The sequence below is a fragment of the Lonchura striata genome, chromosome Z, assembly GCF_050655825.1.
Source record: "Lonchura striata isolate lonStrDom1 chromosome Z, ASM5065582v1, whole genome shotgun sequence".
Lineage (NCBI taxonomy): Eukaryota > Metazoa > Chordata > Aves > Passeriformes > Estrildidae > Lonchura > Lonchura striata.
Window position 1 is genome coordinate 18503896 of NC_140740.1, and position 25965 is coordinate 18529860.

The following is a 25965-nucleotide window of genomic DNA, read 5'->3' on the forward strand; positions in this document are numbered from 1 at the left end:
AAAAATAGATGAGCTTTGAACTTACTGAATGTTATTGGTGCAGAAAAATTAATCACTTCTAAGGTTAATGAGAACATATGCTTTATTTTTAATAGTTATATTGGCAAAATTTTTTAGCATACAAAAGGATTTTGTATCCTGTTCTCTGTACTAAATCAGAATTTACAGTTTTTGAATAGCAGATTATAGTTTTTTTTATCAAAGTTAAAGTGAGAAAAAGACAAATACATATTTATATAAATTTCTTGTGCTGTGAATAAGATAATTGGTGGTACACTAGCTTTTGCATCTTTACAGAACTAAGTTGATCTGCAATGTATTACAATTTTCTTGAATGTTTTTACTTTTATGCATCCTGTTCTGTTATCTTTTAATAAAAGGTGACTTATATAGGTGGTACCCAAATTACATCACTCAATCTCTCAATGAAATAAAAAGTCAATACCTGAATGACAGTTTGGCAGGGGGAAGGGAGGGTATGCAATTTCATATGGTAAAAACATGCTGTGGTAACAAAGATGGAATCCATCCCTATATTGCATAGCTTCCTGATTGTATCTCTAAACCTGATAGCAACAAAGAACATTTATTTGTTGCCACGCTATTGGAGGATTTATTTCTGAACTCAAATCCCACTTATCAAGAAAATTGCATCCTCTTTGTCTCGCAGAAGGGTATATGTCATCATGGCATATTTAGTTATTTGGTAGTATAATATTGTTACCTTGCTTGAAACACATGGTCCCTCTTGATATACGAGAAAAAACGGAATCCATTTCAATAAATTAATAGGTATGAGAATCCCAATCCATCGTTCTTTTCAGAGGTTCACATACATTGTAATGAAATGCATTAGGAGTTTTCTTCACTTCAAATCCAAATGAGACCCATTTTGGCTCACACCCTTGACAGTCTCTATTATAAGCACTGCTGTCTCCTGTTCATGTGTGGCCTTAGTAAAATGCTTCCTTTGTAAGATGCACAGAGACAATATAATGCCATGAAAGATGAAGGTGTCAAAACACAAAGTTAGAAGCAATCTAATCAATGCCTCCTGATTTAGCCTTTGAAGGCTCTCTTCATTAAAAGTCTTTAATTGTGAGGCTTATCTTGAGGTAGAGCTGTTACTTAATATTTTTCAGTGTCATTCTTTGGACAGTCATTTGTACCTTTTAAATGTAATTTCACTATTCATTGTTTCGTAAATTGGATGCCTTGTTAGCAATAGTGGTGGTGTGAATGACTTGCATTCAAGTGATTGAAGGTAGTAGTGTATAAATGCTTGGGTCTCTCCCCCTGAAGGGTAATGTGTTTTATTTCTCAGGATGTCATTATAAAATATATGGTTTTCATGATGAGTCTTCTTACTTCAATGTGTAGGAATGCAGGTTGGAATATTTTAAAATTATAAAAGAAAGGCTTTTAGCTGAGTTGCCATAACTTCTAAAAATTTTCAGATCCAGTACAAACATTATTAATATTATCTAGAAATGTGATCTCATATTATGTTATTCTAAATACATTTTGAAAATATATTAATTTAATAAAGGTAGTACATAGGCTTTTTTCTTCACAAATGATTGGTAGTGGTTGATAGAAAGCAACTTCTGGAAATCAGTTAATAAACAAAGTGGTTCTGAAAAAAGGTAATTTGGAAAATGCTTTTAAAATAAAAATTTTCTATCTTAAAACTATCAACTTAAAAATAAATTAAAGCCTACAATACAAGTAATTTTTTTTGTGAGCCATACAATACATATGATCTATCCTGTTTTTAAAAAGTAGATATATACTTGTGTATGTTTAACTATACGTAGTACCATGTGTATATGCATGTAACACATGTATACTGTATATCAGCAAATGAGCAAATGCATTTTCATATTATACTATTTAGTTTCTGTCCTATAAAAATTTAGAAAGATGTATTGGAAAATGAACATTGCACATTTTTATGATCTGTCATGAAACCTTCAACTGTTAAATGCCTGGAATATCAGGAAATCTAAAAATCTCAGATATTGCCCTTGTAAGAATCAACAATTTAAAAAAAATTAATATACAAACAACGAGACAAAACAATTAAAACTACAGAACTGTTTTGCAGAAATCCTTGAAAATGGAAATAGAATTGAGGACACTTTGACCTGATTTTTAAATTACTAGTGTCATGAGTACAGCTGCTCTTACTAATTATTTGTGATAGGTTGTTTTTGAATCCCATATGTATAGCAGCTCCAGGCCCAACTACATCATTTGCTGGCACACAAACAGATTCTTCCAGGTGCTGAAAATTAAATTTTAATATATTATTTAAATATTAAGAGAATTACAGTTTCGGTAATTTTACTGCTACAGCTGGAGTGCAAAGTGTGTCTATACTCTACACAGCTTGTTGCATAGTCTGCTAGAACAAAATTCCCATTGGCTTGAAATACTTTTGAGGAAGTAAATGTTTGATGTAAAGATAAAACCATATGTTTGCTACACAATCTGTTTTTAAAATATTGTTTGGAACTTGGCCTATTTATAGCCTAAGATTTTAAAATGTTACATTGTAGTTTAGAAGAATCCATATCATAAAATGGATGAAAGTTTAAGAAATGGTAAGGAAAAACTTAATTAGCCCCTGAGGACTTGAGTAAGACAATTCTAAAAACTGTAAAGCAGATAGTTTGCCTAAAACATGTATTTAAATATGTTGATGCATTTTCTGGATTAAAGTTCAGACATGTAACTTCAGTGTGTTAATCAGTGGAAAAAATGTGTTTCTGTATTGGGGATCGCAACACTTTTTTATGGTTTAAGAGAAATATCTGGAGTTAACTGACTGGTTTACTCCAATTTTTTACCCTAAGAAACTTTAAAAGTTATCATAAAAAGGTAAAGTAAGTGCTAAGTGAATTGTATGAAGGTGTAATTGCACTAAACTGAAAATACTATATAATAAAATATGTTTTTAATTCAAATAATTTTTTTTGCCCATCCCTTCTACTTGCTCATTGCAACATACTTTTAACTATGTTTGGAATAAACAGCAAAATCCAAGTTTAAATGTGGGTCAAGCAGACCTAGAATGCACTTCTCAGTATTTTTTTTTCTTGATTGGAAAAAATACAATTGAGTGTAAATGTATGCTGAAAATAATACAGTGCTATTGTATGCAGATTAGCATATAATCTGTGCTAATTCTATGCAGATTAGCATAGAATAGGGTAATAATCTAAAAAATATATCTCCTGTACTTTTGTGGTCTTCTAATAAATATGGCAGTTTTGAATGTCTTATTTATGGCACCAAAGAATTAAGTAATTTATTGATTTTTTCTATGCATCATTAGAAATCAGTGGCTCATTGGAGTACCTTCAGCCTCACACTATACTCTGTTTTACCAAGTGAACATCTGTTTTCACTTTTTACAACCTATTAATGCTTAAAAGGGCCTTAAACAGGACTGTATTATCAGCAACCTGCATTCAGTGTAATTTAATTTCCTTCCTAACTCCATGAATTGTGAAATACTGTTTAGGTGAATTTAAGTTATGGATTTGAGTTCTTCACTGGTTGCTCTTTGTGAAGGGCAGTTATTTCCATTGGTTTGCATTTTAGTACTGAATATTGATTTGGATTCATTTTAATAGTGAATGGATCTTTTATTCCATTGTAACAAGATTATGACCACAGCTCTTGTCCAAAGTCCCTCTTAGAAAATCCACTAATCTTTGGTTGAGATGAATTTTCTGAAAATGGGATAGGCTGTGTAGTGTTAGTACAAGGTCATGTTTAAGATAAAAGTTATATCAGCTTTTAAAGGATGTTCTAACCTTCACAAAATAATTTTGGAAAAAAGTACACTTTCATGCTTTTATCTATGTAGTTACATTTCACGATAAACACCTATGATAATATCTTCTACTGTTTTTATTAGTTATGGATTTTTTTCAGTCAAAAGTTCAAGAAGAAACTGACTTAAAGCAAAACACCAGTGTAAAATTAGAGCACTTAAGATCTGGAAAGAGAATCATCACCACATCTCATAATCTTGACTATCTAAAATCTAATTTCCTCCATCTATCCAGTGACTAACATTTTTTTCAAAGTATCAGATCCTCTGTTGTGTACATACTGTGTTTATTTTGACTTTTATTATGATTTAAATATTTTTTCTTATCTCCTAAACTAAACCAAATTCTAAGCTTTGCATTTAAAATAGCCTAATTAATTGCACATCAACATGTTTTTTGTAGGGTACACATTGATTTCATTGGTACAGAATAAGTCTGTAATTTTCCATCCTATTTAAAATACCTTTAAAATATAATTAATTATTGCTGCTAATAGTTAGCATAATGTATTTTTGAACATTTCTTTTGACTGCTGTAAGGTATTCCCCTACTGAGGGATTAATTTTCTGCTAAAGGAAGAGGATCTGATTCAGACTCAAAAAATACATATGCAGTCTTGTATTCATTAAATAAATTACAGTTTCATGTGCTTTTTCAGATTTGGTGTCATGTGCTAGCAATGTTACAGTTGGATTTTGAACCATGACCAGATAAATCTATTGTTCTGTCTAAGATTGGTAAGGACTGTGATGCTCTGTTGTCCTGGTTCCAGCTAGGACAGGGTTAATTTTTGCTGTAACTTGGAGGGGGCATGGCTGGGACTTGGAGGTTATTCTGTACCACCTTACTTTATTGCTGGGGGCAGAGGAAAGGGACTCTCTTCCAGGAAGAAGAGGTTCCTTCCAGTCAGGAAAGCATGGCAGAAGGACTCGTCTTACATTGTCTATTATGAAGGAATGTTTTTTGCATGTGAACCATATATTTTCTTATACCTTCTGTCATTTTTACATGTTACTGTTGCTCTTTGTTTTCTTACCTCATTGCTGTTTTCAGTGAGTTTTTCTTACCTCAACCCATGATCTTTGCCATTTGTGCCTCCAGTTCTCTCCATCCTGTTGTGGTGGGAATCAGTGGGAGAAAAAGTAGAAGTGAGAGGGAGCAGTGTGTTTGGGAGAGTCTCACTGAGGACACCATTCCTAAATCTCAAGTTACATTTATAATGAGACTTGGGGGAATGCAGATCCCCCTTTGTTTTACGTGGTGGGATGTGTGCCAGGTCATCATTCAGTCATATGACTATATCCTCCAATTTGATGAATGCTACTAGTGATAAAATAAATTACATTGTATCTTCTATTTTGTTAACTATTATTAGTGTTTACATTGGCCAAAAATTACTTTGTTACTGGATTATTTCTGATAAAGAGGTGCTTGGAAAGATCGTGCATTGTAAAGCCATGTCAGCAGTTGCCTCACAGTACATGATGTTGTAGAAAACATTTTTTTTCTGAGATAAAGCAATCCTTATTTTATAAAACAATTCAGAATTTGTAGCTCAAAACTATCAACAGACTAGATATTTCCATGTATAGAAGTTAAAAAGATTAAATTGACCATGATCAGAAGTGTAATGCTAGAAATTTCTAAAACAGGCATCACTTAATTAAATTGAACAAAGTGATTTATAATGTAATTTTTGTCTCTTTTTAGGCAATAAAATAAAAAATAGCTACATTAGGAATCTATCTTAGGAGCTGAAAATGCATTATCTGAAGTAAATCCAGAGCCCAGTTTTGTAATCTCACAAGATTAGAAGTCAACAAACTGGTAAAGCAGTATGCTTTCCTCTTAAATGGGCTTTCATAATTATCTCAGATTTTGTTTTCTCTTGATTTAATAAAATATATTCCCAGACTGAAAGTGTGAGTCTAATGAAGACAATGATCAAATTTAAGTAAAGCTATGATTACCTCTTGGGTGACTAAATATGATTTAATTTTTTTTTTCTTTTAAAGTTTGAAGTATTGTAAAAAACGTCTTTGAAAATGTAGTACACGTTAGAATTTACAGAATTCCTTAACTGAAAAACTAGCAGAGGACAGAAGAGTGGGGATTCAGAAAAGGGGTTTTTCTTTTTCTAATAAGCAGCATCTTAAGAATGTAAATCCCTACATAAGAGTCTTAGAATTAATATAGTGGAGGATTTTAAGATTTTCTTCACTACATTGTGACTAGTTCTATGTGATTATGACCCTTATACTCCTTAAAACTGTTTTCCCCATATGAACTGCAGATACACTGTAGATTTCAAGTGAAGTACTTAAAATATAACCCTGTTTCTTAGGGAATTGTCATATTTTTAACAATTAACTGAATTTTCCTGAATGCTGAGATATGAATGATTGACCCCTCAAGATGGAACATGTCTAATTGGAAGCAGCAAGATGATAATATCAATGGATTTCAGTGTAGTATAATAGTATGTTGAAGCAGAACCCTGAAACTCTATTACTGCACATTGACAGGCAGTATATTAAAAGCCAGTGTCAAGTATCTAATTTTCAGCGAAAAACTTTCAGGACAGATTAACGCAAAATATGTATTTTAATTACAAACCATCATAGTACAATCATCAACCTCCTTTTTTCCCCCCTTTTCCCCTCTTTCTTTCTGTTTCTTCCTGCCCTTTTCACCACCCACCCCCTGTAATTTTATTGTTCCCATGTATTTCAAATGATATTTTACAAGAATTAAAATTCTGGCATTCTCAGATTATAAGGGTCTAAAAAACTTATTTTCAACATCTTTCCCTTTTCATGCTCAGTAATTAAAAATGGCTATGGGCATTTTTCACCCTTTGAGATTTACCAACTGCCATAGCATTTGTAAAATGATTTTTTTCACCTGCTTTTACATGGAATAACCAAATATCAAAGCAGCTTGAAGTATTTTCTTAAACAAGAGTTTACCTTTAGGCTTCTCTTCTACAGCATCTATGTGACTATTTCACTATTCAATTAGTTTTGAAATCCTAAAAACAGAAGTAATTAATAAGTCTTTTGTCATGGATAAAAAAATGGGAGATGCCTTTTTAGTATTTGTGTGTCATCATGCCCGGCCTAGAAAATTAGACTAATTTATTATTTAAAACATTGGTGGGATTCCTAATTGCATCCATCATTAGATATGACACATTTAGAACTAGACCCATATCCAGTGAGAATTTTCCAGTTTGAATTTTGAAAAAAAATATTTTTCAAGAGATCCCTAGCTATTGCTTGTTACTATGGAAACAGCCCTATTTGTCTGAGAGCTCTGCCTGCTTGCCAATGGGAGCGCGAGCAGCATCAGCTAAACATATGAATACATCAAAGACAAATTCATATGCTCAATCTGATCAGCTCAATTAATGTAAGAACAGAAGCTGAAGGGGGTTAAAAGAGGGCATTCATTCAGGATAGATGAAGCCTCTTTTAGCAGAATATATACACCGGCCTTTTGAGGGAGGAATTTAGCACACTGTCAAAAACATTATCAGAAAGGAAAGTACTAGGCCTCCTACACCTAACAGATATGAAGCTGTCAGACAAAGAATAGCACTATTCATTAAATGACACTTATTTTCTCCCACTTTACAAGAATACAGTGAACAAAACAAGCAGGGGAACAGCTGAGAGAGACACTTTTTTCTTCTCCTGGTGATGACAGACATTCAGCAATTGTGGTGATAACTAAGGAATACTAAACAAGAAGCCAGGCTCCATTCTGTTTATCACCTAAAATTTTATGTTACTAAATTTGCATGCAACTCTTGTTTTGTTTTATTATTTATGTCTAGGACAAATTAGATCCTTTTGTTTTTAACATGGTGCTTTCAGTTTGGTGAAGAGTGCTGCTAAACTATACACATTTCCCTTCTCCTTGTTAAATGGCCATATCAAGTTGAAGAGCTTTTGAAGTGAGAGAGTTTCAAAGCACAACAAAACTGCTGTTTCCAGCGAAGTGGGAAAGAACATTAGTGTAATGGCAGGTATTGTGTACTATTTCTACCATACATAATGTAGAAGACAGGGAAAATCTCTGTTAATTCTCACCTTGACTTGCAGAAAGTAATTTTTTTTTAATTTTTTTTATTTTTAGTGTTGCTAATTACATATTCCTATGAAGTTTTTAGGTGTTTCGTAAGTTTGTTTTTTCCAGCATAGATAGAACTAAGCAGAAAGGCCCTCAAGGCTACTGCTTTTAAGAAGCTCATACATGATGGCCTGATTTAAGGTCTATTATCAATAGTTTGCTACTATTATCTGCATGATCATATCCTGATTGATACTGGCTTTATAGCCATGTATTTCGTAATATGCTGTCAGGCAATGTTGACAGCTGCAATGAAAGAACAGTCAGAATGGGGCAGCTCTAATGTAAAGGTCCAGCTAGGCTGTATGAAAACTGATAGCTGCAATATTGGCTTCTATGTTACCAGACATATCAGTCCCTTTGAGATTTCGTGAGTGAATTAAAATGGTCTCCTGATACACAGATAGAGAGTGAGGGGAGGTCTTCACTTAAAAAAACCTTCAGTTTACTGAAATGTTGTGTTAAAGTCAATGGGTAGAAATAAACTTAGTTCAGTAAAAAAAAAGGTTTCTTATCTGAAAGACAGATGCACAAAAATTGCTGTGGGTATTTATATACTGGTAGCATAAGTACGTCATATGCTTCAACAAAATTTTTGAACAACCTATTGATTTTCCTTTATTTTTGCACATGCTAAAATAATGCAGCAGGAAATCTGAAGTTTAAAATGTAATTAAATTAAAATCTCCTAATCCTATAACTATTGCTCTAAAACAACTCAAAATTAGTTGAACCAGTGCTCAATTTTAGCTGTATTATGTATTACTTCAGTATTATTTTCTGTATTGCATATTATTTCAGTATTATATGGCATACTGAATGTAGTTCGTTTTTTTTCATGTTGTGAATATATGTAAGTGCATGGCATCTATAAAAATAAAGACACTAGTAAAATGAAGATAAAGCGACCACTATATAAATTCATAGCGGATTATTATAATCCTGTGTCTTTGGATTATAGCTTTTTTTTTGTAGTATTGAACACTTCAAGAACCTATAGGTCAAACAACATAAAAACATAAAGCATGTAAAAGCCTGTTTTCTTGCATTCTCAATCCTCTTAACTAATAAACAATACTGAGCTGTAAAAAAGGAAGTATAAATACAGGTACTTGCTTTTTCTGGATTATTTTATTGTTTAGGACTCCATCCAGTTCAAACCCCTATTTTGTGAAAGATGAAAATCTTTTCCTCAAATATATAATGGTCCCTGTTACAAATAGTTATTATAAGATATGGATATGAATGATGCTATTTTAAAGACATTTTTACTTTAACATATTTTCACCCTGATTATGCTCAGAAAAACATTACTTTGAACTAAAATTAATATTATGAGTTCACAATTTCATAATGAAAATGCTGGAAGGTCTGACCGTCTTGGAAAGAAAGAAAACATTTGTTTGCATGCTGATGTTTAAACCTTTCCTTAACCTTGGTAGAATACACTGAGTGAGCGTCCCCAGAGTGCAGTAGCCCAGTGTGTGACCCGTTTGCTGTGTGCTGTAGCCATGGAGTGCTCAGCGTGCGCCGTGGGTGATGCGTGTTTGGTGTTTGAGTGAGACACCAATGTGCCGTGTTGGTGTCAGTGTGAGCGGGCAAACTGTGTGCAAGTGCCGATCCCTTGAGTTGATGGCATGGCACACCTTTTCTGCTGCAGAGAAAGTCAGTTTCTGACTTTATGATTGTCTACTTTATAAACATTATGAAGAGTAGGATGTATACTAAAAAAGGAATTTGCTTATTTCTTTTGAGGGTTAAGATAGATACTTTACAGGAGTACACAAGGAGTCCAGAGAAAGAATTAGAAAGTAGAGTATTTTGAAGATCGTGGACAAATATGTAATTTGCTGATTGATGAAACCAAAAGGCCAGTGTCTCTACTCTTAATAATGAAATGCCATTCTTTTAAGTCATTGTTGCAATGGAGGTCTTTCTTATACATTTTCATAATCCATATGCATCATTCAAGTTTCTAAAGCAATAAGATGCTTTTATATTATTGTTATTTAGAAAAGTATATTCTTCAACTAGCTCTTTCCTTTTCTGTAGATAGGGGTTAAAATTACTAACTTTGGTAATTTAATTAATAAAAAGAAACCAAAAACCAAAACAGATCTAGTGTGACACCTTGCACAGTATGCCAGGAGTCAGCCCTGAACCAAATTTTAACTTTCACAGTATTAACCCTCTGAAAGTAGTGATTTATAAAAGGAACACTGACAGACCCTTAATGGTACTTGCTCTGACATAGTAGCCCCATTTGACACCCATAATTAGATGTTTGTGTCCTTGCAGTTAGCTAAAAAGTTGCTCCCTAATTTATTAGAAAAACTACATCAAAAGCTAAAGTGTGTATTGATGATGTAAATAAAAAGTTATGTAACAATAATGTTCTTAGTTTTGAATTCATAATGGTGACATCTGTTTTATTTTAATTTAAAGACACCACATTGACTAAAGGTTTCATTCAAAGATACCCATCTGACACAACTCATCAATACAATGAATTTAACTTTTGGAACATAAGCTAAACTTTTTTCTTGAATAGGTCATATTCAATATAGGTATTTGTGGAGTATATTAGACACTCTACCTAATGATTATCTTACCAAGAGATAAGAACACATCTTTTCCACTAAGTTGTTATGATAGTTTTGACTTGTTAGAATTTCTGAATATTTTTGAATTTGCTCAGGTTTGCAATGAAATACGTGTGGGTTGAAATTGTGAGCTGAGGTATTTTGTACACAGGAGTAGCACTATTGATCTGTAATGTTCTACTATTCTTAAAATGCAAAAGCTTCTGTAATACGTTAATTGTTTTTAATTATTCTTATTCTAGAAGAAAAGTGTAGATTGTGGTAATATGCATTTTGACAAGAGCAAGAAGCAAATTTTCTAGTTTTTCTGTTTAGGCAGTTATTTTTTATGCTGTCCCCTATAACACAGAGGAGGTCAGAATGTTATGAGAAAATCACAGTTCAAAGCAGAAAGCAATGTTTTGAATTTCTGTGTTGTGCACAAGAAAGAAAGTAAATGGTTACTTTTTAGGATAATCAAAAGTAATAGGCCAAAAAAATATTTTATTACATAGAAGATGTAATGACATAAACTTAATTGCACACTGGAGGTCACCCTTGCTACTCCAAATTGTTTCATGGCTTTCTTTAAAAAAAAGGCAAGCAGCCTTTTAATATGCACACTGAACCTTTAAATATACTTCTAGCAACAATACTGGTTATCCAAGTACATGTTCATTATTGTGTTAACTTATTAATTGTTTAAGCACTATGCAGTATATGTATAGGTCTTCAGAAAGACTTTTTGGGGTGTGTTTGCCTGAAGTCCCACAAGGATTCTGTAAGTCTGAATTGCAACCTCTGCTACACACAATTCCTTTTATCACTGTCCAGGAAAGTTAAAAGAGTTTGTTTAGAAGCTGGTTCTAGCACAACTACCTAAACTATCATTACTTTGTTTGATTAGGGTCCATCCAACGGCATATAGAAATATTAAAGTACCATCAAAATAACTCTGCCCTTACTTACGTACAATTAAATGTTTTATTCAGTTGATGAGAAATGTGCCAGTTTTACGGTTGATTATGCTAAAAGCTGAAAGGTCTTGAGAAAATCTGTCCACTGAAGCCATAGAGATCTCAAAGGAGAAGTTTAAAATGAAGCCAGTGTCCTTATATTTTCTATCTTTTCCATGCCAGAAATCCTTCTGATAGATCAGACATCCATAACCTGTTGCTGTCAGTATGCAGTAGTATAGGAAAAATGTTTCGTGGGTAGGCTTTTTTGGATTTTTTGTTTTAGGTTGTTTTTGTCATTCTGCTAAGTCACCATAATTCAGTTAGTCTTCAGTAAAATACAAACTTTTGGTGTGAGGATAAAATTGGTCCTAATTTCAGGATTGAAATTGTTTGCTGATGTGCTGCTGCACATGACTGTGCTAACCAGGTAAATTTTTGATATTAATTTATTCTGTTGGGATGTAACAATTCTGAAATAGGCCTGCAAATGTTGTATAACATTACCATAACCAATTAGTAAGAGATTCCTTTCCAGTAGCTTTAACTGAACAGACAGTGAGGAGGTGGAATATGTGAGGAGAGTTTGTTTTTGACTGAGAAACAACAACAAACTCATCCCACCAGTTCCCCATTATTCTAGCATCATGTCAGCATGAGCAAGTCATGCCTCCTAGCTGCCATTAAAGCAGTCCAGTCCCAAAACCAAATAGTGGCCCAATATAGGTATTCACAGTTCAAACTGTTTCTTCACAAAAAGTTTGTGACTACTGAGAATTTTTTTTTCCTTGACTTAAACCAGCAGACACACAAAAAAACCCATAATAGAATGCTTTCTGAGGGAAAGATTTCATAAGGTCTAGGGAATTGTATGAATTTAAGTAAATCATTAGTAAATTTTTTCATCTATAATTTTTTTAAAAGTGCATATGCATTGAGTTTACTGAGTCATACCTAAAATCAAAAATAAAATCTGTGAAAAGTACCAGTTAAATAAACTGACATACTGTCAATCTGTATTCTTATTCAGAAGAGACAACAGATATATACAATTGGATAAAATTGGATAAGTGGAAAAAGTGGTAGTGTAACTATAGTATTTGAAAATAAATGAGTTGTAGATTTCTAGAAAAAACATACAGAATCTTCATAGTCTATTACAATATAATCTCAGGTTAGAAAAGCTTCTGAGATACTTATCATAAATAGGAATTTATAAATAGGAATTATTTAATGATGTGAATCTCATAGTTCAATATCAGTTTGCGGGATTTATGAAAATAAGGAAGATGAGAACTATGAGAACTTAATATGTTATGTGGTTTTTAATGATATTTTTCATTTTACGATGCATAAGACATTAAAAAGCCATGGATGGCATCAAATTAATTTTTACTTATTCTGAGTTCTCCCTCCATGCTGACATGAAAAATTCTTGGCAGATATTTGAGGTATTTTGAGTCTTTATAGGCCACAATTAAATTGAATTTTCTTTGGTGATTAATTTTCATAACTGGAAATAAAAATTTTAGTGTAAGTAGACAATAACTCTTACCATATAAAGAAGCTATTTGAGTTTTAAAAAGAGAAAAACTTCAGTAATAAATTGCAGATGTTGAAATAAACAGAATTTTTGTTGAGTGAAGAGGCTCCTAAGGAAGAGAAAATGCTTAATAATGGTGGAAGTGATTTTAGTTATTCCACTGTCTGTTTTATAAAATGGTTTGCAAAAGAGTCTATCATTATGGACACATAAAAATACAAAGAAATAAAATAGAAATTAAAAATTAATAATCATAATTCATACTAGGTAATTACTTAATACTGGAAAAACATGCTGAACATGTACATACTGGTAGTTTTATTCAATATGTGAATAAACCAGTTGCAGAGGTAACAGATTTACCTGGGTCTCAATTTCATATTACATGTATTGTCAGTAATTGAGGAATTTATTAATTTTTCACATTATTTTACTCCTTATTCAGAACATGTGACTGCAGAACTGAAATATGTAAAGAAAATGTTAAACCAGTGTATTGTAGGATACAAAGTTATATAGTTTATTTCTTCATAGTAACAGTTTTTTCTTTGTCTGAGTGACTCTGGTGTTGGGCAAAGCTAGTATTTCAGTGTGCATTTCTGTTCCAGTTATGCTTTTTCTAAATATCTGATAGTTATCTTTGGAAATTGTTTCATTTCTGCCAAGGTATTTCAACGTTTCAGTTGTGAAATCTTTATTCCTAATGAATGTGAGCTTTTATGTGGAAGTTAATAAAAATCAAGGTATATGGTGAAGATCATGGCTTTGAAATGCAAAACAAAGCCTTTTAGTTTGGCATCATTAGTCTGTGAAGCTAGTAAGTGTGCTTCTTCCCTGATTCTTTTACAAATGGAAATGGGTGTTCAGTGAAATACCTAAATTAATGTTTTGGGGAATTTTTTGTTGAAAAATTTTATAAACTCTGCAAATATATGAAGCAAGATGTATGCACCAATAAATGTAGATACTGTTTGTTACATGTATAAGTGTATAAAAATATTAATTATAACCGTATCATATCACAGAACATATACTTGCAGGGGTGGGATTTCTGATGATCTGTAGTTCCTGTGGGAAGGCATTTTGCAGTCTCAGACTATGCCAAAGCATTTTTTTTCTTTTTCTTAAAGCTTCTTTAGGTCAGAGGACTACTGTCTGGCTTTAGTCAGTCTTTTAGGTAAGCTGCTGACACCTTTTTAATATTTGTACAGACTTTGAACATCACAACTCTAGGGGAAGCCGCTGTGGCAAGTGGAGATGCTCATATTTAAGAATACACCAGCTAAAAGCCCTACTGATAAGAATGCACATCTTGTTAAGGAAGAATGCACTATTCTAGGCAGTTTTTAGAATGAAAATATGTCCAATTATTGCATATAGTCCAGCCACTAGTGGATGTAATGAGGCTAAGACATCACTCATTCAGCCATTTTTGGATAGCCGTGGTCTGACCTCATGGCTGACCCTGCTTTAAGTAGGAGGTTGAGCTAAAGACCTCCTAATGTCCCTTCCAACCTGAATTTTCCTGTGATCTTATGAGCGTCCACCAGGACTGGAAGAAGTTTCCTAGCAACAAGAAACTGAAGGCACTGGTAGTGGTTGAAACTTAGTGTTAGGGAAAAATGCCAGAATTCTAATCTGCTAGTTGAATTGACCAATAATATTGTCTCCCTTAAAACAAGGGGAGCTGTACATTCATTGTGAATACTTTGAAATGCTTTTTCTCTGTATGTCTGACATGCTCTTCATTCTCTCATTCACACAGATCACTCTATCTCTACTTGTGATCTAATGTCATCCACTGACTGGCTGATAAACCATATTGATATAGCTTTGGGTGGTGACGGATAGGTAGCACTGCAGCATCATCAATATATCAATATGCTGGTCCTTCCTTCTGTGATATTTCTCCCAAATCACTCAATGGGTGGTACATTAATGCTGAAATGAGAAGGATCAGAAAGTTCTGGAACTTAGTATATTGTTTAGTAATAGAGGAGAGGCACACTGAGAACTTACTCATTCTATTTTAGTAAGTTAACTGGGAATTCATGAAGCTCTCTTAAGAAGGATAATTATTTATAGTCAATAGTTTTATGAATTATGGGGATAGCATTAATTCTGTTGAGACATACTAAGATTAATATGAATGTCAAGCCCTCTCCACCACTATAGAAAATTACACAGCAGAGCCACTAGCCTGTCCCATTTGCACTGAGACTATAACATTATAGATCAATTTATTTTGGCTTTTCATTTAGCTTTTTAGGAGTTTGCCTGAAAAAGGGAAAGTTAATGGTTGTCCCAGTTAACTTGAATTAGTATATTCTCAGTGTATTTTTGCCAGACTTTCATTCTGGCAATCCTTCATGTTTGAAAAAGAAAGGAAAAGTTTTTTTCCTGAAGTAATATGTTCATTATTCAGTCCAGTACCAGTAGTTGATACTTATTACCCAGATTTAAAGGGTGACAAATTCTCAACTGAAACCTGTTGCACAATACTATGTGAAGAGTGTGTAAGGAACTTTGAAAATGTTAGAATATAAGAAAACAATTTTGTGAGAATATTCAATTCCAATTTCCTCAGTACTCTTTTCCTGTTCTACTCAGAGCAGAATGATAGCTTCACATAATGGTGGATGTTTGGCTGTGGTGTAAACTGAAACTTGTCCTGATTGATAAAAAAAATTTAATAACTCCTTGTTATAGACCTTCCCAGATGCAGTGGAGGCATATATAATCATGCCTTACAATTAAGTTTCATTGCAGCTTTTGAGAAAATTACTGCATCCTTGCTTTGATGTTCTGCTGTTTATGCACAAATTTGTCACTATTTTTCTTTGCTACAGAATATCAATAAATTTTAAAAAAATCCACATTATGAAATGTCACCAAATATATAAAACGTGGCTATTAGAGTTATGGTTGAGGCCAATGTTATTTTATTCACTAGGTTCTTGCTCCTTAGTTTATGGGCTTAATATTGTTTTAGCAAGCAAATGAATGTGTTTAAATCAGAGATTTCTGGTCAAGTCTGAATCTAATTAATTTTCTTGCCGTGGGGGAGGATACTCTTTGGCCAGTATTTTAATATGAAAGAGAATAATCTCTTTAAAAGATCACAGAATCACAGAATGTTCTGAGTTGGAAGAGATCCTCAGGATCATGAAGTCAGCTCCTTAAGTGGGTGGCCTGTAGAGGGATCAAACCCACAATCCTGGCATTAACAGCACCATGCTCTGGCCAGCTGAGCTAATCTGGGTGGACTGGACTGTACTGGATCTTGATCTCTGCAATCAACAATTCATCTAGATTCATCTGTCTGCTTGCTTTGAATCAGAAGTTAGTTTATAAAGTTTCAACATGCCAAGCAAGGAAATAAGAATGCAGATGCATAAACTTCTTCAGCAGTTCTTCTGTTTGTTTGCAAACCAAGACAGCTCATTAGCACTGGCATTCTAAGTGATATGGACTTTTCATGGCTGAAGGCATATTTGATTTGATCAATGATTTAATAGTAAGAATTTGCAAATATAGAAGGCATGCTCTCATATAAATAATAAAGTGTGGAAGTTTTTGAGCTATATAGATGTTGGAAATCCCTTTGGGTTTTTATTTGTTTGTTTTTCAAAATCTTTGTAGGATTAGTTTAGGTAAAAGCATCAGATTTTTCAAGTTGATCTTGGTGCTGCAATTTTCCTTAGTTACCTCAGAGTGAAATCAGTTATTTCTCAAGTTTGTAAGTCTTAACCATGCAAAGGTATGCATTAAGTTATTGAATAACCAGCCTGATTTCTGTTCTTGTTTTTCCTATACAGTTGTTCTGCTCTTCATAACTATTGAAAAATTGTTATGGTTTCCACCTTTTTTTTTCGCTTTAATTGATGAAACTTTGAAAGTTTTACCAGTGAAGCAGTAAAATTAAAATAGTGCATTTTTATTAGGACTACCTAGGGAAAAATTAGAGTGGTAGTATCAACTTGGAAATAATTTTATGATAGAAATTTAAAACAGGACAGGTATTCTGGTTTGGATTGTGAAATGTTTAACCCTACATTTTTCATAAAATCTCAGATTATGTTTTGGAATTCAAAGCATCACTGATGTAGATTTCATACTTATGCAGGTTTCTCTTAAGAATTGTGATGTTGCCTGTTCCCTACAGATTCAAATAAGTCAGGTCTAGAAATAATACACTTTTTCTACCCAGAGCATTACCAGTCTTCTTTTAAGACTCATCCCCATCTTCCTCTCATTAGCCACTAAAGAAATTCATAGTCTCCTAATGTCTTATGGAATAAATCTCAGATAATTTAAGTGTTCTTTAAGTTTTATATTATTAGACTATACTATTAAGTCAGAAGTGTCAAAGGAAAAAGTGTCCACAAACTGTCATTATTCACCTCCCTGCAGAGTGCAGAAATATTTTCGAATAGATGTGACTGTCCTGAATCACAGTAAAAAATTCAAACAGCCGATACAAAACCCAGCAGCTTTAAATAAGTGTCATCCTAGCATGAGAAAGGAAACATGCCAGGAGCCTGAATTTCATAAAAACATAGTACTTGTCTGTCTCATATACTAAATGTGAAATGTGTATTATACTGTGGGCAAAAGACCCATATAGATGTCAGCAGTTTTCATTTGAGTAGGGTAATCAGTGTCTTAATTTTTTTAATGGTCGCTCCCATATCTATATAGATATAGATTCATTAATTTCAAATGTTCACCAATAGTGCAAAATGTTGGAAGTGGTAATATCTAAATTCTTTCAAATCAAGAAGTCAGAAGAAAATTTATTATGTAGACTTTCCCAGCTCCACTTTTCCTTGCAAATAGGAGCATCCAGTGATATGTGCTGTGGGTGGGAAATTGATGGCATGTTTTCCTTTTCATCATATATCTGGTAAACAGCTCTTTTTTATATTGTGTATTGAATAGCAATATTAGTAATGATACTAGTATATTTAATACAGTCTAGATGATTAGCATCTCAAGTGCATAATTTTTTGTAAGCCCTGAAGATCTGGTGTATTTGTGTCTCAGGTGCAGATTCAGTTCTAGGGCAGGTCCCATGAGAATGAGTTGTTACTGGTCTTGTTTATTCTTGGTTGATCTTTCTTTTTTTCTTCAATGTTTCTATAACTGTAGTGGTGCTGAGTTCAGACATTTTGAAGCAGTCTGAATATGTTTGCTTTTAGGCTGTCTTGATGGATGTTTACTTTTGTTTCTTACCCCAAACTAAGCCTCTGTAAAGTGCTTGTTGAATACCATGTGCCTTTTAGTTCATGAAAGATACAAAAATGTGTTACTTCTCATCAGGAAGCAATGATTACATTATCCATACAAAGATGGAGAAGTTGTAAATATTCATAGAAGACAGCTGCAAGCTAAAAGATGTTGCTCCCAAATCATAAGTTTCTTAATTACATCACTGTAAAGAAAAGATCAAAGATAATGTGATTTCATTTGATTACTGAGTCATCCAAATAAGCAGGGAGCTCTAGTGACAGTTTTTCTGAGGTAGCAGATTGCAGTTGGTATTTAAGGAAAAGTATTTTAAAACAATGCCCATAATTACCCTTAGAAGTATTAAAATAATCTCTCTAGTTTCCTAGGGTTTGATGGAGCTTAACTATTGGCATAATAATGTTTTACTAAGGCTGTTCTTAAGATATTTGCAAGCACCTCACTGCAGGGTGTAGGTGTGGTGAGTCACCCATTCAGCATACAGCACCCATTCATTCATTCCCACATTGTAGCCTCTCTGATTTTGCATAACCTATGTGGCGTTTTGTTGTCAATCAACCTCGGTTTTGTACAGTAAGCTCTCTGGCTTTCTTTTGACTTGAATGAATAGTGCCATTCATTCACATCATACTTTTCTGCGGATACTATTCTAAAGCAGGGATCAAGCAGTTGGCTTCTAATGTGCAAGAACTGTAAGACAAAGAATTTGTGCAAACCAAATAACTGGAGGAGAAAAAGGAAGGGACAATTTTTTTTTTTTTTAGTAGGGATCATGCAATGGAGAAGGCAGAGCAAGCATAATCATTCTAATCTGCACTTGTCATGCTATGCTCCTCTAGAAGGGAAAGAGTATTTTTATTGTCTTGCAGATATTCCAAAATTACTAAAACATTGCCCTACATATTTACATGCTGGGTTTTTCTTTTTTTTGGTTTGGTTTGGTTTGGGTTTTTTTGCTTTCTTCTGAAAGAGACCAAACTTCATGTTTTTACATCTGGTAATTTTTTTTAGTTCTTGGATACTGTCATTCTTGCTTCAATTGTTACCACACCTATGCTATGTTCAGCATAGCTCAGGTACAGTCACAGTCTGAAAGTAATTTTGGGGAAGGTAGAATGAACTTCTTGGGTAAGAGCAGTAAGTGAGAGAAGACAGAGGCTTAGGAAAGAGTTGCAGGAATGGAGGAAGTAAAACACAACCTGCTAGAGTAAGCAAAGACTCCATGGTGGTAAATGGAATCAAGTAGTAGAAAGGAGAAAAGTGTAAATAGGTTGACTACTGCTTCCTGCCAAATACAGAAGAACACTAACTGTTTATCCTGCATGATCCTTTGTTTGAAGCTTTAATACTGTCCATAAAACTGACCTGATTTAAAAGCAAAAATTTCTTCATCATGTGCTGTGGCAGTACAAGATGTTGTCTCCTACCTGATCCTTCTGATTTGTGAATGACTTTCTTATGCTATCTTAATTGGCATCATCATCTAGTTTATTCCTTTAGAGAAAGTCATTAACTTTTTGTTTATTGAAACATTTGGGAAGGCATGATTCACTATACTTCTCTCAATGGCTATAATTTTTAATCCTTTAAAATTATTATTTAGAACAAGCTAAAGCTGATCTTTGATTGCAGTTTATGTCTTATTTTAAGGCGATTTTACAGGACCTGGTATAAGTTACTTTCCTTTTGTTTTCAATCTCTCCCCTCTTACCAATACGGAGAGACAAATGCAAAAAGAGAGGCCCCTGCTCCAGGTTGTGGGGCTGAGAGAGAGAACAAAGGACACAACAGAGCAAATGAGCCTCCACAGTTCAAGAAAACAAATTCCCTCCCCTGAGACAAACAAAACAACAGGGAGCAGGGAAAAAACAAAATCTGGGAAGAACCATTTTTGTTGAAAACGAGCCCATGCTGCCGGGCGCTAGTGCAGGCGCCATGTCACAGCTGGGCAGGCTTTCTCCTACAATGTGCTGGTAAAAAAAAGTGCTGGTGGACTGCTGGCAGCAGCTGGAACTTGTAGAATGGCTCTGATCCATGGTGGTGGGCAGCTGTGAGTCCCCCTCTCTTGGCAAACAGCAGGCAGCAGCAGTGGAAGTATAGCAGAGCTCTCCAGAGCCCAGAGATAATAAAAGAGAGAGTTTCTCATGTCTTGTTCCCTGTTTTAAAAGGGACCCAGCATCCCTCCCCTGCTGTAAACCAGGGTAGAACACACAAGTTCAATTTTCCGGCTGCAGGTCTTGAAGAGACAGCAAACTTGCATGGTTTAATGTAGAGAGAAACATGGAATACAGAATGCTGGGTCACCAGCATGATGCCTTGTGCCACCTAGGTCAGCTAGGACAGTAGTACTGTGATTAAGCAAGATTTAAAAGGTTTAGAATGTTTCAATGTGTTTATTATGCTGTTGATTGGTGGGTCTACCCATACTTAATTGATACCTATTTAAGGAAAAAAGTTTCTTCCATTTCCACAGGTCTTTAGAAATCATATCGCATGATTTTGAAAAGTAACAGCATTATATGGTTCTCTTCTGATTAGAGACTCTGAGGAAAGCTATAAATACAAATGTAGAGAGATCAGTAGATCGATACAAGGTACAGGGCTGATTAAATGTAACTAATAAAAACATTCATAATTCTAATTATCCTGCATACCCACATCTGGCATTAGCAGTTAAATACACTGCTCTTCATTGAGTCCAACTCTTTTAGCTTCCATTTGCCCCAGCATAATTTCCCATCTCATCTGGATGCTAAAAAGAGGGTGGAAGAATCTCTGGTACACTAAGAGAGATTTATATACCATGAGCAACATCTGTGCAATGGCCATCATGTGGTGATGTTTCCTGGCACTTCACTATGGTAGTGCAAATACATGAGGCAGCTAGCACATAACATAAAGTGAGAAATGCATATTTCTGGGTGGTAATTGAAAATGATAAATTTTAAAAAATTACATTGTTAAATCTTTTAGTGTAGTTATATTGCCATATGCTGATTTACAAATCTCTGTGGATATTTATACTTGAAAGTTCAGATCTCCTTCCAGTTTCTCTTCCTTTCCCTCACATAGTAAGGGCTATAAGGTAGAATTTTTCTAGGTAACTAGGTTATACTGACATAGGGTTTTTTAAATGATTTAAACTTAATTTTTTGGTTGCATGAAAATAAAGTACAACTCCCAGCATAAAAATGCATTTTCTTACTGAGTGGAAATAAAATTATAAGATATTTTCTTACCTATGTGTCGTTATTAATTTTTTAAATAAAATAATAATTAATCTTTCATAACTTTGTGTTTTAAAATAATATTTTATTACATACATATGCATTTTGTGTATACATTTTATATTTTTTATTTAATGACTAAAGTGTAAACTTTGATATATAAGCAGTTGTCAGCAAAACAATAGATTTAATATTTTTGTTTAAAAATATTTGTATCTGTGGTTGAATGAGACAGTCTATTCAATCTTATAAATATCATATTTAATAAAGAAAAATTCACTGCAAAGAGAAAAAATGTCTTTATCCATAAGCAACCAGATGAGAAATGGATTTTATTCAGTCAAATCCTTTTAGTCAATGAAACAGCACTTTCATGCCTACTGCACCCAAGTGATAATTAATATAGTCTAATTCCAGACATGATGCCTGAATTCATGTACTGTCATCAATACCCCATGTTAAAATCAAACCTTGACAGGGACTTAACACCCTGGAACAGGTCATCATATGATAATACTCTTTTTTCCTTTCAGTATTTGTCTTCAACCAAGCAAAGTATTACAAGATGAGGGGAAAAAAAGGGAAAGAATTACAAATGAAGAGTGACGCAGGCTGTGAATAGAACATATGTTAGGCTAGGCAGAGGCATCAGTGAATTATATCATTTCATGATGAAGTGGCAGTGGGGCTGAACGGACCTATTTTAAACCTTGATGTATTTTATCTCTACTGTATTTGGTCTGTCATCTTTGGAGAAAGACTTTGTGTAATTGAGAGTCAGCTCCAATTTGCATGACTTGAGCATGAAGTGTAAGCCAGATGAACAGTGTTATGGAAGAAAGGGAAGCATCTAATAGAGTATAAATGAGAAATAACCTTTATACCTCAGACATTTAAATGTGTTTTATTACATACCATGTTTAATGGTATTATTTTCATGGTACTATTAATAACATAAACAGGGTTTCAAAGTACTTTAAAATTTATTTAATTTTACTTCATTATTTTAATAAAACCTGCATATTGACAGTTGAGACATCCTTTTGTCACATTGAACATACAATATAACAGAACCAGTTTGTCCTTACATAATTTTTATGAATGTAATTATTTTGTTCTTCAATTCAAGGGTATATTCAGAGGCTAAGATTATACTTTTATAGTTATTTATTAATTTGGAGAGGAATGTGTTTTGAGGTCATTATCATGCCACAAACAAATATATCTCTATAAAAATCCTCAGGAAATTCATATTTCTGTATATTTTGCTTTTAGTATGGTTAAAAATACCATTTTAAGAAACTTTAGGTTTTCTACTTTTCATTTATTGTCCAGCAAGAAGCCGGCATATTGATGGTGTATGATATATCTTTGACCCTCAGTAGAAAGAATTTGTGGTAGTTCTAATAAGTCTTAGTAAGTCTTCCAGCAGGTTTTTCTTTCTTATATAATAGAGTATGTGAACACCATGTAGTGTGCCCAACACAGCTCAAGGACTGTAGTCCAGAGTCACTCATTTGAATTTAATTGTATCCAATGTTTTATTTGGATCTGGTTTTGTTAGAAATATTCTTCATATAAACCTCTGGAGACAGAATAATATTTTATTCTTACAGCTGGGGAAGTGATAGCATCTGTAATGCAAGGTACTTGTTTATATAAAACATTTTTTTGCGAGGTCAGTGTACTTACATGGAATTGCAATGAGTGTTTTGCAAGCTCTTGTGCTTCCTCGGCATAGTTAGCCAATAGTTTCGAGGTTGGAATAAGTATTATTAACAGGTACTCAGAAGAAACAGGGAAAAAAAGGCATAATAGTCAGTATATGAATCTTACTACTGGAGAGAATTCTTGTCTGCTAGCCATATTAACATTTCCTGCATGAAGGACATCCTCACAACCCAACAAATTCCCTGTTGGGAAAGGACAGGTCTGCCTGCATAGCTTTGATAGCAGACTTTGGGTCACAAAGGTTCTGGTAAATTCTTTATCCTCAGAACCTGTGCATAAAAAAATGGGTTGTTGCATAAATTCTTTTATATTGCCTTCTTCTTAATGAAAACTTTGCTGCAGTTGGACTGGTAGTATTTTTATTTCAGGTTTTTTGTACAGGTCACAGCTCTAACATGGAGGAAATATTTAAAATCTCTCTCTTTAGAAGTCTCTCATGACCAAAATGCTAATGTGATCATTCTTTGCTTTTGCATTATTTTAGAAGTTTCACCTCAATTTGAGCTCTGTACAACTAATTTCTCCAAGCAGTCTCTAGATACTGTGTCCACTGATGATGCACTATGTTGCAATATGTTAGGTATGAATAAGAATTTTCTGTGAATAAAATAATTATAACACAACAACATTTAACATCTTTGCACTCAGTTATTGGAACAAAGTGAATAATTTCCTACTGTGAGTACAAATGGGTGACTCTGTTTCATCATACATCCAGGCTATAAAATTAAGCAGATTGTTTCATGATGAGAAGCTGGTGTAAAGAATGAAGGTTCAGAATGAACAGTAAAAATGAAAGCTGAGAAAGTCATTGAGGTAACCAGAATATTAATTTTTTTTTTTTTTTGGTTCACTCTGCTCAGATTTCTATGAGTGTTGCTTTTGCTTCAAACTGATGATCTTTTTGACTCCTGTAATGTCTAGCACTGTGCCTTATAGTCTCATTTTACTAGTAATTTTAGACATTTTATATAACTTGAATACCTTTTTACTGACTTCAAATGATATGTGTATGAATACACACATATATAAACACCTATATTTTTAAAGAGGGGCAGATGTCATAAAAGTTACCTGTTGTTCAAAGACCAAAGGTTCAGCTTTTGAACAGCATCTTTTCACATGATTCCACTGTGAAAATTTACTTGAACTTGATTTTCTTTTTGCAAATCAAAAAGAAAAGTTAATTCTGGATGGGGAGAAAATAGTAAAGTTATCAGAGTCTGCAAGATATGGATATAATTTTCCTTTAAACAGTAATAAACATGTTGTGTCTACAGATCAGAAACCCTTTAAATTTTTTTTTTTTCTTTTCCTGCTTGGATTCCCTTTTAGAGGTCTAACACTAATAAGACATTATCCTGTTTAAAAGGCAATGACTTGTGGAGTCAATCTGAGAGTTATATATTTTTTATCCTATTGTGAATAGTTTAGTTCAGTTTTCACATTGTGCATTAAAATAGTTTTTCTTTTTTCTTTTTTAACATATGTACATTTAGTGTAAAAAATAGTTTGAGAAAATGCATAATGGCAGCTACATGGTGAGTTTGAAACTGAAAATTAGGTGTTTACTTTGTCTGTGCATCAGTTTGTGATATTCCTTCTGATATTCACACTAAGAGTGGCAGAAACTTGACAGTCAGTGGTAGGCAGATTAAAAGTGCTTTGTCTGTCTAGAAATATGCACAACTTGTTGAGTTAGAACATGGCTCACAAAGTAAAATTAAAACCACTCCTTTCTCCTTTGGAGAAAAAAAAAATCTAAATGAAAAATCTGAAGTCAAATCTAGGAGTCAAATCTAATCAGAGAAAAGCTTACACATTAGCTGTTATGTTCTTGTTTATGCATACTTAGATGGCTTGAGATTTATACTTGGTTATTTTACATTCTGTAAAGACTTTTACCTTTCCTACTAAATGTTAGATGCTACAATTGTATTAATTGTACAACTAATAATGATGGAATTGGGAAGAGGTGAATTACAGGTTTTTAATGTAGTTTTTAGATTCTAGATGTGACTTTTAACCAGTATACAAATGTTATCGTTAGTAATTATGAAATGTATTTGTTTTAATTTTCTTTTAAAAATTAGGGTTTTTTACCTGAAAAAATTTAGAGAATTGTAGCATGCAACCTTTCTTTTAATATTTACCTTCCAGCATTTTAAACTTTGGTTCATGGTTTTAATGCATTTTAAGTATTAAATTTTTTAAAACTTGAATTCAATTTTATATATATAAAATAGTCCTTCTGAAGTTTTTTTAATAGGGTCAGTATTTTGGAAATCATTACTGAATTTTATTACTAAGAAGTAAAGTTGCCCATCCTATCAATAAAAATGGCAGTGTGGTACCTGCATGCCTAGTAGCAAGCTGTAGCTCTTCCAGATATGTTTGTTCCAAAATCTGAAAATAAAATTATTGCATTCAAAATAACTTTGGAGAAATTTATTTTCTGTTGAAAAAGTAAAATCAGAATATTAAACATCATTTACATAGGAAAAATAAGCACCTGGAGCCATGAACTCCAGCATTCCTTTATATCATTATAAAAAGACAAGTTCACAAAAGACCAAAAATAGGAAAACATTTAATGCAAAAGTTTTTAATTTTCCATATTAATTTTTAGTTTACATGACCTCTATTGTCCACACAGTTAAAGGATAAATTAAAAGAACAAAAAGCATTACTATTTGT

The 25965-nt window shown here is 33.3% G+C and overlaps 1 protein-coding gene across 10 annotated transcripts in view; it reads left to right on the forward strand.

Moving 5' to 3' along the window:
- The window catches only part of KIAA0825 (KIAA0825 ortholog), a 238784-nt gene that overhangs the window by 145069 nt on the left and 67750 nt on the right, over positions 1-25965 (forward strand). Inside the window, exon 21 of one of the 10 annotated variants that reach the window (XM_085568055.1) lies at positions 1-25965. This exon is cut by the window's left edge and continues 12954 nt beyond it; it is cut by the window's right edge and continues 61188 nt beyond it. The exons of the other annotated variants lie outside the window; for them this stretch is intronic. The gene's annotated coding sequence lies outside the window, so the exon portion shown is untranslated. 10 annotated transcript variants of the gene reach the window in all.